The 18,400-nt window shown below is 26.3% G+C and overlaps 1 protein-coding gene across 3 annotated transcripts in view; it reads right to left on the bottom strand.

Annotated features, from left to right (window-relative positions):
- LOC129975095 (clavesin-2-like) overlaps positions 1-9,963 on the bottom strand; it is a 33,702-nt gene extending 23,739 nt beyond the window's left edge. The window contains exon 1 of one of the 3 annotated variants that reach the window (XM_056088007.1): positions 9,815-9,963. The gene's annotated coding sequence lies outside the window, so the exon portion shown is untranslated. Of the gene's footprint in view, positions 1-1,310; positions 2,098-7,751; positions 8,034-9,814 lie in introns of those variants that run through there. The other 2 variants (XM_056088009.1, XM_056088008.1) reach the window with 2 other exon arrangements.
- Between the last annotated feature and the right edge of the window lie 8,437 nt (positions 9,964-18,400).

The raw sequence follows: 18,400 nt of genomic DNA, 5'->3' as shown, positions 1-18,400 counted from the left end.
GCAATGGTTTAATACTATATGGGGGAGCAATTTTCATTATTAATTCTCTTAATCCTTTATTACTACTTGTTAAGGCTGCAGCACCATCTGTGCAAACCGCGACGCAGTGGGTCCAGGTAAGGTCATTTTCCTCAAAATATTTATTAATAATTTCAAATATTTTCTCTCCAGTTGCCCTCTCTACAAATTTTTTACAACATAAAAAATCTTCCGATATGTCTTCTTCAAAATTGTATCTCATATAAGCAATTAATTGAGACATTTTAGTAATGTCAGTAGTTTCGTCCAGTTGTAGAGCAAACATAGGAAAGTTTCGTATTTGATGTAACAGAACCGATTTTATATTACGTGATATGGCGGAAATTCGGCGAGAAACGGTATCTCTTGTTAATGGTATTGTTTATAAATTGTTACCATATTTTTCTCCATGCATAATTGATGTCATTTTAATTGCTGAAGGAAGAATGAGGGATTCTCCAATTGTATGTGGTTTCAAATTTTTCCCTATTAAATATGAAACTTCTAAGGATGCTCGTAAAGCTTTTTCAGGAGTTGATTTATATGTTTTTATAAATATAGTTTGGTTTTTCATAAGTTCAGCGCGTCTTTTAAAAAATGATTCAGATTTTTTTGCAAATCCTTTATGTTTAGTTTCCCAAATGCCTTTTTAATTTTGCAGGTTTAAAACTTTCATTTGCTAATTTATCTGGGCAAATAACACACAGCGGACATTTTCCCCCATTAACAACGCAGAATCCAGATCCGTATTTAATAAACTCTTCTTGATATTTTCTCAATTTTTTTTTATTTTTTAATGTTCAATATTTTTTGATTTGATATATTTTTATTGATTTCGTTCAATACTTTTTGAAGTAGAAACAGTGCCACTGGATTCATATTTTTGGGGGTTTTTTTCTAAAGTTTTTCTAATTTTATTAGATTTTGGTTCATTATTCTCATTTGTATTGTCATTCTTTTCATACCTTTTCGTACCTTCATACCTTTTCCTTTCTTTTCATACCTTTCATATTCTTTTCTTTAGGTACCTATTTTTAGTCACTTATCCATTATGAGGATTTTAAAACTGAATTTTTAACTACAAAATTAGAAATAAATAAATAATATTTTTATTTAACAATATTAAAAAAAGAAAAGAATTATACAAAAATACATGCAAATATTTTAGAAAAAGAAGTTTTTCTTTGTTAACATTTCAATATCTATATTAATTTTTGAAGTAATTATTATAATTGCACTCGGAGCATGCTACAAAACTATCCAATACTGGAAAAAATAAGTTATGTACATACCTGATAATAAATTGAGCAGAATTGACAAAAGCAGTGTATAAACCAAAACCCAATTACAGAATGCAATTGAATCTTCTTATTTTCAAGCTTGGAACAGCTGCTTTTGATGTTGGCACTTCGCTGCAATTGAGAGATAGGAAATCCGTTGGCTGAATGCCAACGGTCTCTGGTGTTGCTCTGATTTTTGATATTTGAATAGGGAATTTGTGTTTCTGCTGCCTACTGTTTGCTTTGCGTTGAATGCTGGCATTTATTATAGAAGGAAGTGAGCAGCCGATACCGCGGATCACTATGCATGATAAAGCCGGATACACTCATTTTTTTCCCGACGCTGTTGATTCACCTTCGCCGCCATAACAACATTAGGGTATTGAATAATATTAGAGCTTACACATTTGGCGGAAAAATAAAGGCGCGGTCAATTTGCCTTTGGCGGACTTTGTTCAGATGTCGGTTGCCAATGGCGGTATTTTTGCCATCTCGTTCAAGTACTGGCGCACATAATCAAATGTAAACTTACACACTCGGCGTTATTCTGATGATGATTCTATGGATGAAACGCACATCACACTTTGGCGCGCTTTCTCCGAGAGAATTAGAACGATCGCTACAAACATTAAAAGGCCGATGGAATATTCTCCATATAGAGCTGAGAGCATCAAAGGCTCACTCTGTGTACTTTCTTGCTTGACAAATCGTAGATAAATATTTTCATTTCGACTGTCAAATGTGTTCCAGCATATGGCCTTAGTAAACTTTTATTCAGTCCAAATGAGGCACCAACAAAAAAGTATGGATTTTCTGTGCCTGGCAAGCACAAAATAAAACGGTATTTACTGTCGGTAATGCCCATTAACATAACTGAACGGCAATACTAATTATATAATTAATATATGGTAATATTAATTGTATATTAATGTTTATTTGTATGTTTATGTGTATAAAACGTATCCCTGTACATATTTGTATGTTTTTAAGCGATTGCATCAATAAACAAATTTACTTTCAAAACTTTATAATAACAATGTACGGAAATAATTGTAAGTGAACCATTTATTGTACTTAATGCAATTAAATACTCCAACTTATAGATTTCAAAAGGTATTGCCAGCATTTATACAGACTGAATGGAATTCCTAATTTTGGTATTTTTGTGCTATTGTATTTTAGCCGCCCATGTAATCCACCAAAGGAAGTCTTCGACATTCTGAAATGTTTGAAGAATTTCAATGTCAATTTCTTTTATCTCAAATCTTCAAATAGCATGTAAACAGCTCCGAACTCGACTCTTTTTTTCATTAATTGAAAAAATACAAATGTCCTTTTTTTTCCTTTTCATTCGATGACAAAATAACAATAAAGATAGAATCTGCACTCTATTCATTTCAAATTACACTTAAGCAGTAAATAGTTTAAATAACACGGTTAAATTAAATTTGTTTGTTGATGAAATTACGGCGACTCTTACGACGGCGATGAAAATTTTACAGCTGTGAGTGTAAACTTCCGATTTCTGGGTGTAATAACGATGAAATATCGCAGCGGAAATAAACGCTGTGTGTGTAACCAGTCTAATGGGGATTTGAAGCCCCGTGAGAGCGATTGAAAATATCAGGTTCTTAAAATAATAATTGTTAGTTTCTTCGCTTGTATTATTTCAGTTCTTTGAAATGAATAATTGCAGATTTTCCATAAATTTGAATTTCTTTAAATTTAGTGATCCCAAAAATTTGTGACCCTTCCGGGGGTCGCGACCCTCGGTGTGCGCACCACTGAACTAGGCTATTAGAGCACAAGTGGAATATTGTTAATACATAAGTACCAGAAAACCGAATATGTATTTTTACACTTTTCTCCCGATTTAACTGAAATTAAAACTTGGGCAGAATTACAACTGTAGTCACAAAATCAAATATTAAATTTCTCATATTTTAGTAAAGTTATCACTTTTATATACTTGTGAAAGCACAGACCGATAGAAGATCAACCTCTTGACAGATTTGGGTTGAATTTTGACATCTATATACATTTCAAATTTTAAATCTGTGTACCAAATTTAATCCATCTAGTGTTTTTTTCTTCATTTTGATGTTATCTTGTTAAGTTATATTTTGATAATCTCAGAGGTATGCTGTTTTTATATGGATTTCATTCAAAATTTAACGAAAATAAATAAATTTGGAATACTAATCATATACCGAATTTCACATTCCTAACAAAAGCGGTTTTGTGTCACCGTGTTTACAGATAGACAGACGGACAAATTCCAAATTAAGAACGGACGGGACATATTCCAGACGACAAAAAAAATTTCAGATTTAGATTTTTTTTAAAAAAATCAAGATCGAATTTTCTGATGATTATGTTATTTTTTGTTTGTATACTTCATACAAGGAAAAGTGAAAAAGCAATAATCTTTATTAAAAAAAAAAAAAAAAAAAAAAAAAGATTATGAAAAGTTGATAGCGTGACTCAGAAGTAGTGACAAAGATCAAGAATTTGATGGTATAGAACTTTTTAAATAATTTTGACGTTCCATTTGTGAATTATTAGCTATGATTAATAATTGACAGAGTTACGGGCTAGGATAGTATGGTTTATTTAGGTTAATTAAGATTCTCACCTCTTATGGATTAGTAACATTTGCGTATTTTTGTAATATTAGGCAAAAGTCTGTAAAAGTTCAGAAATTCAATTTGTCAATTTAAGCTGAATTACGATGACGCGTTACAGGCAATTTTATATATACACAGCATGTTTTTTTTATATTATATTGAATATAAAGTAAAATATCAATTTTCTCTAGTAATTTATGAATAAATATAGAAAAATCCTTTTAATTGAGGTGCTAATATTTAAATAATAAAAATAAAACGGTACCAAAAAGTAGGAAAGAGAAATTTTATCAAAATTCTAGATATCAGATCAAAAATTTAAAAGGGTTATAACAATCTATGCGTTTTAAAAACATTCTATCTAAATTTGGAATTTTAATAACAATTAAATTTTTTTTTAATGTTTCCCGATTTAAAGAAATTTATGGTGGGTTAAGGGAATAGTGGGCTGGATTAGACAATTTTACTAATTATTGATTTAAAGTTATGAAAATCTTTTATTCAGATATTAGAATACACATGCGTTCAAATTAATGAATAATTGCATTTAATATATTTTAAATAGAATATATATATATATATATATATATATGTATATATATATTAAAAATTTAAAACGCTGTAATTTTTTTTAAATTCTAAAGTATTCAGGGGGAAATAATTTTTTCTCCAATTTTTTCTTTATTACCATATAAAATTACATTTCATATTTATTTCATTTCATAAATATTTATTCATAAATGTATATTTCATATAAAATTTCATCATATAAAATTTAAATTATTTTATATAATTCCATTTAAAAAATTAATATTTTTGGAATTATTATATGCGAATATACTAAATTTTTATATGAAATTTGTGTTTTCTGAACTGAAATTAATTTTCATTATTTGAAAGAACCTACAACATAAAATGCATATATATTTCTATTTAAAGTTCAGCAGATATTTTTATATTAATTGTAAATTTCATTTCATATTCACAAAAGACACTTGGAACAATTCAAAGATAGTTAAATCTGATAATTAAATCGTTTTCAGAAAAATATTTAAGAATATTTTTTACTTTTTTGAAGCCACTGAATATTCACTTTATTTAGTAACACATTTTAGAATGCTATTTTAGTCGAATGTAAGCATATATTTTGTAGACGAAAAGACAAAAATTTGGCATTTGAGATTTAAGTTTTTTTTTAAATAATAATTTTACCCATGCTTCAATTAACGTTATAATACCATTGTATCCAGTATTTCTTTATTTTACTTCGACAATAAAATTTTTATGAAATAATTATGTTGAATTTTTTAAAGATATTAATAAAAGCGAATTATTCAAGTTTTTAAAAAATTTATTTTTTAGTCTTTAATATTGTCAATGTACATAAATATATACCCAGAATATGCAAGCAAAATTTCTTAAGTGAATAAAAATAATAATACCGTCAATTTATTTACAAAGTAGAAAAAAAACTAGAAACTGAAGTAAAAAAAAAAAAAAATGACGAATAATATAAAGTTCCAAACGATTAAAATTTTGTTGTATGCGTAAGCTGAATCGGAATAGGAAGTTGTTGCCAGCTAGAAAATAGAAACTCTTCGGATTATGAAAAGTGGAAAAAAAAAAGTGTGACAATAAACAAATGAATAATTTCTTAGATTCAGATAAATATATTTCATTATTTAATAATATAAATGTTATGGAAGTTTAAAGTCATTTTTTCTTGAATTCATAAACAGATATACGTCTCAATTAACATTTATTAATTGATAATCAAGTTTTTAAAACATGTAAACAAGTTTTGAAAACGGGAATTGTACAAAACTTTACCATCTTTGCATATGAATGTCAAGAATGGATTGCGAAATTTCTTCTTAAGAAATATGAAGTTTACTAACATGGAAAAAGTAAATAAACATGGGCAATAATGGAATTGGATTAATTTTTGTATATTGAAACAGAAACAAACCTCTTAAACTGATTTTACCCTTCACTTTTGTTAATCTTCGTTGCACTCTATTTTTAATCAGGATATGTCAATATTTGAAAGAAATACACTATTATACAAAAAAGTATTCAGTGAAGGAAAAAAACGATGACATGTTCTACACGCATGCGTATTGTGAACTTTCTGTCTTTTACTCTTCTGTTTACACTATCAACATTGCGACTAAAATGATTGTATCAAGAATACAAACAAAAAAGGAGGGTGTTTTTAAAGATTTCTTGTTTATAAACAATAACTCTTCACGCAAAAATTTAACAAATTTTTAAAAAAAATCTAGCAGATCATTTTGATAAAGATAGTATCAAGAATAGAAATAATTAAAGAGAGAATTTTTACAGGTTTCGTGTTTACAAACAACAATTCTTCAAGCAAAGATTGAAGAGAATTTTAAACAGTCTAGACGACCATTTAGAAATTTTTCTTATATTCACTCAAACAAATGCTAGGAAATAGGAAACACATTCCAAAGGTTCTCATATAACAATTAACCAAAAGAAAATATATGATAATAAATTTAACAATACAAGTACAGCTATGTTTAAAAAAATGGCATGAATGTGAAAAACTAGGAAACATATTCCAAAGGTTCTCATGCAACTAACCAAAAGTAAATATATATGATAATAAATTTAAAAATACAAATAAACTCTATGTTGTAAGAATATAGCAAAAATGTGAGAAATTAGAAAACACATTTCAAGGGTCCTCATGCAAATAACCAAAAGTAAATATATATGATAATAACTTTAACAATACAAATAACATCTATGTTGTAAGAATATAACAAGAATGTGAGAGCTATGAAACACTTTCCGAGGGTTCTCATATAACTAAACCAAAATAAACATTTGATAATAATTTTAACAGTACAAATAACATCTATGTTGTAAGAACATAACAAGAATGTCGAAAACTAAAAAACGCATTTCAAGGGTACTAATATAACTAATCCAAAGTAAATATATAATAATAATTTTAACAATACAAATAAAATCTATGTTGTAAGAACATAGCAAGAATGTGAGAACTATGAATCACATTCCGAGGTTCTCATGCGACTAACCTAAAATAAATATATGATAATAACTTTACCAGTACAAATAACATATATGTTGTAAGAATATAACAAAAATGTGAGAAACTAGGAAAGCAGTTCCCAGGGTCCTCTTGCAACTAACCAAAAGTAAATATATGATAATAACTTTAACAATACAAATAACAAATATGTTGAAAGAATATTGCATGAATGTGAGGAAATTCCAAGGGTTCTCAACTAATCAAAAGTAAATATATGAAAATAAATTTTTAAAAAATTCATAAAGTATTTGAATGAACCGGTTTTTATATATATTTTTTAATTTACTATTATTATTTGCATCGTTGTGAAACACAGTCCTGGAATTTCCTTATTTTTGTTGAACAACATACGATAACAAGCAACGGATAAACACTGTCCCTTTCAAGGACAACAAGTTAGGTGCAGTGCTCTTTCGCTAGTTCAATGAGAACTTGCAAGACGACATTTCAATTATTTTTTTTAAAAATTCAGTTTCTAGAAATAGCTTTGTCTAATTCAGAACAATAAAGCTAAACTCTTGTTTTCTTAGTTCGTTAAAGAAAGAACTTCGAATTTTAACTTCCAAAAAGAGGTAAATATCAGAAAGTACAAAAGTGAATTAACTATATTAATATTGATATAATAATTAAATAATTAATTCACTTTCATAAATAAACTTTATCTTTAGTAGCCAAAGGAATTAAAAGAAAGTCAAATTTTCAATTCCCGAATTCCAAAGATAACTATATAGTGGAACTTACCTATTTTGATTCAGCTGATATCAATATAAAAGTAGAATCAATCCAAGAATTTTTCATTTAAGAAAATTATATTTTAATAAAACGCAGTACAAAAAAAAATATAATTTCTAATTGAAGCCGATATTGAAGATTTATTTAACAACTTTAATAAATATTAATTATTAATAAATAAATAAAATAATAATTAATACCAATTTTAACTCTTAAAAATATCTTTACTAACATGTGTAATTTTTTAAATCAATAAACTATATGTATTGTTACAACTATAATAATTGCGTTTCAAAACTATAAAATCAGCAATAACATTGATAACTAACGAATGCGCTTTTTAACAGTAAAATTTTCTACGCAAAGTCATATTCGATACTGGAAATTTTACATAGTGATAAAAAAAATCATAATTCAGCATTATTCATTCTCATATCAATTGTTATCGATATTATACGCAGATATCGATAAGTACATAAAAAGTAACGATAAATAGATAATTTAGGTAGATGTTGTCATTTTTAGATCACATCACTTCTGCAATTTTGTCGTGAATGAATTAAAGTAATATAAAATTTATTTCGAAAATATCTCTAAATATATTGTTTAGCAGATATTTAGACAAAACAGGTTTCCTTTAAATATCAAAACATAATTTATATAAGCTTAAAAATAAATCTTACAGATATCAGAAGGGAGCAAAATTTAAATGAAAAAGAATTGAATGTAGAAAAATCAATTTGTTGAAGAGAGTTATCAAAAAAAAAGATAAAAAAATTTTAAAAGTGATTTACATACATTATAGTTTTAAAATTATTTTTTATACAAGAGTATAAAAAATAATGTAATGTCAATTTACAACATTTAAAAAAATAGATCTTACGTCCACGTTAATGATATCATGTTTCGCCTATGGTCTTAATAAAGCCTTAATAAGTAGTAACTCAGAAAATAATTTAATTGATGCTGTGGTTCTCCCATGCATCATTAGTAAGCAGACCATGAATGCAAAATTAATAAGCAGACCATGAATGCAAAATTAATAAGCAGACCATGAATGCAAAATTAATAAGCAGACCATGAATGCAAAATTAATAAGCAGACCATGAATGCAAAATTAATAAGCAGACCATGAATGCAAAATTAATAAGCAGACCATGAATGCAAAATTAATAAGCAGACCATGAATGCAAAATTAATAAGCAGACCATATTTTTTATGTAGTTTTAATAATAGGTTATACATTTCTTTGATATGCTTATTCTTTATTCTAAACACTTCAAGTGGCTTCAATGCTTAAAAAGCATGTGAAATAATACAGACCGAGTTAAATTACATCAATTAAAAGACAAGAGGTACAAAAAGGTATAAAGCAAAATTTTTTCTACCTCAGAAATTTATCAAGAAATTAAACGTTTTGCCAAGGAACTTAGAAATATATTACACTTTAAACTAAACTATAGGCCTGGTCTTTACTCAGTTTTCCCACATTATGAAACATTTAAAATCTTTTTTGAATGAATAAATTATTGAAAATATTGAAAAACTGTTACTCGAATTATAAATAAAAAAATATATTCTATATTTGATTTTATGAGGTTTTTTACACAATTCATTTTACCAAAAATTAAATATTTGACATTTTGTTAAATGAAATGTCATTTTTGAAAGAATAAACACAGAAGCAAAATTAAAACTATTAAACTAAGAACACAATTCAGAGATCAAAATTATTGAATGAAAATACTTTTGCTCAAAATCAGCTTTTCAGTATAGTCATATATTTCATGAATGGCGATATTTTGTTGCCTCAGCAATAATATTGTGATATTCACTGATTAAAATTAAAACATATCTTCCAACATAGATTGTTGATAACAGCCGTTTTACTATAAACTGAACTGCAAACACTTTTATCATTTAAATAAAGAATAAAAACTGCCATTAAATTTTTTAAAAATTTTAATATTAATTTATTTCTATAAGAAAAAGCTTTTTTCGTATTGACAGTAATATACGCTCTAACTTTACAAGTTTAGCAGCATATTTAATAACATAAACTTTATACTAACCCCAGTAATTCCAATCGGTTTTAGCGATGATTTAAACTATAATTAAATTAAACTAAACAAGAACCTACTTAAAATAAAAAAGTACACACACTAATGAAAACGTAGAGTGAGATAGAATATATACTAGTTATAATTCTTCCATTTCTGCATATCGGCGCCAGTATCTGCTATTTCTTCCATCCGTTTCAAAGCTCAAGGTCAACCACTCCTCTTTACAGATCGACGTAAATGAGCGTCATGCGTCTAAAGAGAAACAATTTAAGACAAATTGTATCTTAAATTGATGACTATAAATCTTAAAAGTATATTTATTCGAGAGAATACAATTGAATTGGATTATACATTTTGTTTTTTCAAAACTGTGACTGGCATCAAAACGTGACTTTACAACGTGGCATAGCATGAGAACACGAATTTGTTTATTCCTTACAGAACATGATTTTCATGGAAGCACAATTTAAGTCAGAATATTGCTTTTAAATTAATATAGGTATATTGAATTTCAGAAAAAAATTTCAAAAAGCGAATTATATATTAGTTCCGATAAAAAGTGGATTTTTTAAGTTTATTTTTATATTTTTTTTCCTTAATTAATCATTTTATATTAATTTTATGTTAAATTTGGCTTTATTTTAATACTAAACTATTTTCTTACTTTAATGTTACATTATTTTTTTATTTTAATTTTATATTGTTATATTGTTTTATTTTTATATTATTCATTTATTATTCAACATTATAGAAAAATAGAATTAATAACTCATTCATTACTCAACATTATAGAACAATGAAATTAATTATTTATTCATTATTCAACATTATAGAAAAATGGAATTAATTATTCATTCATTATTCAACATTATAGAACAACGAAATTAATTATTCATCGAATTATTCAACATTATAGAACAACAAAATTAATTATTTATTCATTATTGAACATTATAGAAAAATAGAATTAATAACTCATTCATTACTCAACATTATAGAACAATGAAATTAATTATTTATTCATTATTCAACATTATAGAAAAATGGAATTAATTATTCATTCATTATTCAACATTATAGAACAACGAAATTAATTATTCATCGAATTATTCAACATTATAGAACAACAAAATTAATTATTTATTCATTATTCAACATTATAGAAAAATAGAATTAATAACTCATTCATTACTCAACATTATAGAACAATGAAATTAATTATTTATTCATTATTCAACATTATAGAAAAATGGAATTAATTATTCATTCATTATTCAACATTATAGAACAACGAAATTAATTATTCATCGAATTATTCAACATTATAGAACAACAAAATTAATTATTTATTCATTATTCAACATTATAGAAAAATAGAATTAATAACTCATTCATTACTCAACATTATAGAACAATGAAATTAATTATTCATTCATTATTAAACATTATAGAACAACGAAATTAATCATTCATTCACTATTCAACATTATAGAAAAATAGAATCAATTATTCATTCATTATTAAACATTATAGAACAACGAAATTAATCATTCATTCACTATTCAACATTATAGAAAAATAGAATCAATTATTCATTCATTATTAAACATTATAGAACAACGAAATTAATCATTCATCGGATTATTAAACATTATAGAACAAAGAAATTAATTATTCATTCATTATTCAATATTATAGAAAAATGGAATTAATAACTAATTCATTATTTAGCATTATAGAACAATGAAATTAATTATTCATTCATTCATTATTCAACATTTTAGAACAATGAAAATAATTACTCATTCATTATTCAACATTATAGAGCAGTAAAAAAAAATTCTCCGATTCTTTACCAAAATGCATCAAGTCTACGAAATTAATATTTAAATAAATTAGTGAATTATTATATTTTTGAATTGTAAATAAATTAAAATAGAATATGATAATAGAGAAAACATTATTGTGCTAATTTCGAAATTCTAGCACATCAACACATCGTTCGAATAAATGAGTGAAGCCATTTACTAAACTTTATTTCAAAAATATGACAATCATGAGCGTTACAAACATGAAACATATCATGTTCTATAAAAATTATAAACATCCTATTGAAGTTTATATGACATTTTATAAAAAAAAAAAAAAAAAAAAAAAAATGGCGAATGAAAAGAATTAAATTCAAAATAAATAAATTCAAAAATATGGAGAACCTACCTTATTACCTTATTTTTCCACTTTTCAAAAGACCATAGAAAAAATGGTGACATAGGTAAAAATGTTTATGTAAAATAGAATTTAAAATTTTGCAAATGCTTATAATTATCAGTATTAAGAATTTTGTTTTTATATTTTACCTCAAATCAATATCCGAATAATATATTATATAATTAATAATTTGCATATTAATTAATGGCACTATTATCCTTTACGTTTACTAAAGAGGTAAAAGACATTTAAAGCTTGCAACATATGTTATTTTAATTTCTTTCTATTATATATTAAAAAAAAGAAATTGCTTAAAATAACATGAATATTTTTTTCTAAATTATATTTATAATACTAAGAAATATTTATTTATAAAGAAAAATCTGTACTATGTAATCGCAAATGTATTTCTATTTATACTTTTTATTCTTATTGATTTCTATTTATGTTTCAAATTAATAAAAAAATATAGAGAGAGAAATTATTTTCCACCCCCAACAGATGTCGCCACGGTTGCTCGAATCATAACTGGGCGAAGTCAAGAGCATCATAACACCAATACACTTCTTATCAATTTTTACTTTTTCTTATGCGAAGTATAGAGCAAGTATCGCAATCGTCAAAAAATTCGAATTCGAAAAATTAACGCATCTCCCCGTTTCATATTTCTTTAAATCTGTTAAACACACTTTTGAATTGTGTCTAGTTTAGTTATATTAACGTCCCGTTGTAAAGAAACCCTAGGGCTATTTTGGGACGGACCTGGTTATTTTAAACCGTGGTCATACGACGAGGACGACACCTGAGCTGGCAACCCATTCTCCATCACACCAGCTGGCGAACATTTGACCCTGACGGATTTAAAGTGCAACAGAACGGTTACACAGCGGTTCTTCAGTGGGATCGGGTCTCGAACCTGAAGCCTTATGGCTCGCGAGCCGAAACTTTACCACCTGCCAACGCGGCTCGAAATGGGTCTAGCTTTCTGTCTATTTGTCCTTTAGTACGATGACACAAAAACTTTGTGACCTGAAAAGATGAGATATGGTATATAAACTGACGACAAGATTGTTTTTATCAACTTTTGAACGAAATTCGTTTAGAGGAAGTCTGTTTGTCTGGCTATTCCTGTAAAAGTGAACTCGAAAATTACGAAATACAAAAAGCTAGGTAGATGAAATTTGTGCACAGGTTCAGCGACTAAAATATAGATTATGTCTAGATTTCGATTCATATTTTGAACTATCCTTTATTAACACTTTTCTTTTAAAAAATAAAACTTTTATTTGTGTATTGAAAGGTAGAAACTTAATTTTTATCAAACTTCTGTAACACTTTATAAAAATATAACATTTTAATTAATGTAACTTTTTATCAAAATGTAATTTAACCAAATATCATGTACGGTTATTAAAAAGTGAAATGTGTTGTGGCTGGGTTTAAAATTCAAATTTACTAAAGAATATTTATATCAGCAAGTCAAATTTTTCGTTTTTTTTTTTTTTTTTTTTTTTTTTTTTTGACTTACAGATATATTATTTCAAAATTTTGTTCTTCATTTTTGCTTTCTAATAAAAGGGCGCTTTTAAACATTTTTTTAAATTTTTTCTTTCTTAAGACATAAGCTTAATAGGTTAATAATAATACAATTAGTTTTATGTTATAAATGGATACAACAGTATTATCACTTTTAAAAAGAAATAATAATGTGATAAAAGTAGATTAATTAATTAATTAGTTTAAAATAACAGCAAAAGTTTTAAAAGAATAAAAGAAATATTCGTATATTTTAGCATAGAACAATCAGTCACAATGCTAGTAAATAAACGTGACATAAATTTTGCTTATTTCTACTCAATAAACTCAAACATCTGTGCATTTAATATACGTTATGGACTTTGTTGAATTATTATTCGACATAATAATATGCAGCAACTTGTTTCCTTATGACTAGTTTTTGGAATTTTTTTTGCTGTGAATAATGTATTTTCCCTGTCACATTTTTGAAACGAATGTTCGAAAGATATCTCTGACGTGCAGTATACTTAAAGTATTGAATAAAATTCCAAGGTTAAAATGTTTTATTTTTTTATATATATATTTAAAATTAGAAGGGAAAAAAATCTTAATAACCTTACAGATATCAATTGTTATTGAAAAATATTAGCATTATAACCGTCAACTATTTATTATGAAAACAGAGTAATCACACCTAAAAATAGAGTTTAAAGACTTTGAGAATAACAAAATAACAATAATTACAATACACTAGCTGATACCCAGCGCGTAGCTGCCACAGAAGAAATGATTTTGGAAATATCGTTTGAAATTTAAAATAGCAGTCTTGTTTAATTCGGAATCATGGAAAGAATGATATTTATTTTCCTATCAGCAATGAATACATTCATTGAAATTTTATAATATATAAAGGAGAAGTACAAATAATATTTATTCTATTTTTTTTATTTTATTATTCAAGGGCTTTAGGGTAGATAATATTTTTTATCTTTTGTTTTTCCATTTTCAGCAAAAACAAATAAATTTCTTGGCTGTGAATTAGTGAGCATCCAGCACACAACTGGCCATGTGAAAAACAAGGATTTTCTAAGTTCAATCCGAACATTTGAAGTAATTGACCTTGCGTCTTATTGATGGTCATCGAGAATGCAAGTCTAATGGGGAACTGCAATCGTTTGACATCAAATGGCATGTCGGTGGGAATAATGGGAATGCGTGGAATGAGAACATCTTCTCCAATTGACTTTCCGTTAGGAATAGTTGACACGCTTCTTGTCGCAAATTGGTCATTTGATTCTGATGTGCATGATCAGGTAGCATATAAAAGTTGTTTTTCGATTCTTGCCGCATCTTAATCCTGGGATTTTGAAGCATGCGAATTTCAATTTGTAAACGATCTTCTTTATTGCTCGCTTGTCGTACCCCGTTTGTTTGAGAGGTTCGAATTGGCTTATTTCTAAGTGTTGCGTTGGTAGACCTATGAAGTGACGAATGTTTGGGGACATATTTTTTGTCGAAGCAGTCAACACGATATACGCTTGCATAATAGAAATATCGTTTGGCGATTCACTGAATAAATAGAAAATAACTGTTTGCACGGGAAAATTTCGATTATATACAATCTAACTTGATCGACATCGATAAAAATAATTCTACTTTGTATGTGTGAGATAAACTTTGAATAATATGTGTGGTTCGCTGCAGCCAAAATATTGTGCACGCTGAATGACGTCATCCTGTGTAGATGACTATTCATTAATGAGAAAGAAAACAATTAGCGCTTGCATAAAATATTTTCGATTTTATTTCGCTCACATTGATTGACATCGATGGCAATAATTTTATTTTTTACATATGTGCGATTAACTCCGAATGACATGTGCCGTTTGCCGTTTTACTGTTCGTCTTTTGCCAATGCTTAATTTTAAAATACGCAAGTGCAAGCCATAAGTTGGCAAAGTTTCATCGCAATCGCTTGAATGGGACGGCAGCGCATAAGGTACGAACAAACACAAATTTATTTATATTTTTTTTAGATATAACTGTATTGTTATAACTGCCCATAACCTTCGAGCACGTGCAAACATTAAGTTGACCAAGTTTCATCGCAATCGCTTGAATGGGATTGCATCGCATAAGGTATGAACAAACAAAAATTCATTTTTATATATTAGATAATAACGGAAATTTTTTATTAATGAATTAAGCTGAATAAATATGGTAAACTATTTTAAGTAAATTGGAATCGTAGCCATAGCTATAATATATTTTAATTTTTATGTAATAAATATTTATGTAATGTTAATAATGTGTAATAAATATTTATGTAATGTTAATAATATGCAATAAATATTTGTGTAATGTTAATAATATGTAATAAATGTTTATGTAATGTTAATAATATGTAATAAATATTTGTGCAATGTTAATAATATGTAATAAATATTTATAATATGTAATAAATATTTATGGGAATTTTTAATATTTTATACATTAATAAAGGATTTATAATCATGTTTCGTTGCGTAAGCTTTTACAAATTTTAACTTCCGGATTTTCTTAAGATTATTTTCCTTTTTTAATACATGCAGGAAACGCTTTTTTACAGAAGTTTTTTATATTTATTATTTTCTAATTTTTAGCTTATATTTCTAATGATACTTTATGTATAACTTAAATGAAGAAGTAAATAATCTAAACCTGTTGAGAAATTAAACGCTACCGCTGAAATGCCATATGTAAACCTCGATATCACATCGATCGTCGCTTTTTAAGTTTATATTTCTATTTTCAAGAGGCTTATGAATTTTTATCTTCAATTACTTCTTATCAATATTCAAGATATCTAAGAATATTTTTCATGTTAAGATGAAAGTCACATAATCATTATCTTGATATAATTTTGAAAGTTGGTGCAGATTGTATTTCAGATATTACTGACAGAAAATCACTGTCGGTTTATCTGCTAATTTCCGGTAATTGTAGTATTTTAAGCTGCTGCAAAAATCATTTTCTTCTACAGAAGCTGAAATAATCGACTAAAGTAAATATATTTTAGATCGCTTTACTTTCTGTAACAAAAATATAAATTAAATTCTTTTTATCGACATAAACATTGTTTTATAGGCATTGTTTTATATATGAAGATAATTATGATTATTAGATTATTTAATATATGAAAATCTACTATTAAAAGTGCTATTAATGAAATTTTATATGGAACATTGGTGAATTTAAATTCAAATTCAAAATCATAAAAAAATTTTATATTAACATCTGTAGCCGGTATTAAATTAACGACTACAAGATTCTAAATTGTTGTTCTTTTTACAAAAAAAAAAAAAAAAAAAAAAAAAAAAAACCCTAAATATAAAATATAAAATTGATGTGTTTATGTTGCTTATGGTTGCGCAATTAAGGTCAAATCTTGAGATTGATTTTTTTTTATCCAGTAATTGCACAATCCATGAATTTTATCCTTTTCTCCACCACGTTCTGCGGTGATGTCAAAATCAATTTATTTTTGTTTGGCGAAATTTACTGTGATTGACATGATTATATAAATGATTTTCTTTTCAACCTTTAAATGTAAATAAAAGCCATGGTGGCTATTATCATGTCTATGTATTATAAGTTATATAGTGTGTGTGTGTGTGTATAAGTAGTTCATATATTTAAGTAGTTTCGGCCAAGGAAAGAAAAAACGCTTTTGAAATTTCAAAACCTCTTATTTATTCCATCCCGTTCGCTTCCAAAATTTCGCTTTTTTTTCACAGTTACATAAAAAGGAATTATTTCAGAAATATTTTAATACTGTCTTAAAATTCAAAACTTTGCAATTTTCATAATAACAAATTCATTTCTGCACGCTTTTTCTTTCAACTTTTATTAATTAAAAAAATTAACCGCATTAATCTTAAAAAATTAAGTTATGTATTGTCATCGGGAATCAGTTAATTTATTGAGAGTTCTAGTGCGGAATGGAAGTAAAATTCGATTAAGAAACCCATCTTCGCAAACGTGAAATTTGCTAAACAGAAACATATAATTAAACACTTCAAAAGTAATATTTTACTTTTATTAATAAAGTTTTAATATTTACCATAATACTAGCATCAGCAAATTTATTTTAAGAATAACATAAACAAATAAATCGAAATCAGCCTATGAATTTTGAAATTTGCTGAATTGAAGTAAAGTTAAGTAAATCAGCATAATTTTGCGCTGAATTTGAATAATCGCATTTCTTTTGTACATGTAATACTTATAATATCACAACATATTATGTAATGTGATATAAATATATAAATTTAAGATTTAAATCAATGTCTTTAAAATAGTACATAATACATTTTCATGAAAAATTGTTTTTGTGTAGATAGTAAATATTTTTGATGCTGTAAACATCGCGGTAACAAATTTTTTCCATTTAATAAATGCTTCTTTATCCTGTAATATTAAAACCTACAAATAGTATTTTAATTTTGATTTACATTTTTATCATAAAGTATCAGACATGAATTTTGAGAAGTAAGTGATAAATAAACGCTTATGTTAATAAATTCAAAATTCATAAAACATTTTAAAACATGAGATCATGAGTATTATTTTAAAGTGGTAAAGTTAATATGAATTATGCATAATAACAATTCTTTGGTTCTTTTTTTAAATATCAGACGATTCTTTTATTAATATTGTATAAAATAAATTTGGATTCTTTTTTCTTTTTCTTTTTTACTAATCAGACGATTCTTTTATTAATATTGTAGAAAATAAATTTGGAAAATTGTGACTGAAAAAGAAGCGGGAAAATTTCATTTTTGATTATTACAAATTTTGAAGAAATAATTTCATTTTTCCAAACAGCTG

The sequence above is a fragment of the Argiope bruennichi genome, chromosome 7, assembly GCF_947563725.1.
Source record: "Argiope bruennichi chromosome 7, qqArgBrue1.1, whole genome shotgun sequence".
NCBI lineage: Eukaryota > Metazoa > Arthropoda > Arachnida > Araneae > Araneidae > Argiope > Argiope bruennichi.
This window is presented reverse-complemented; position numbering and strand designations above follow the sequence as displayed.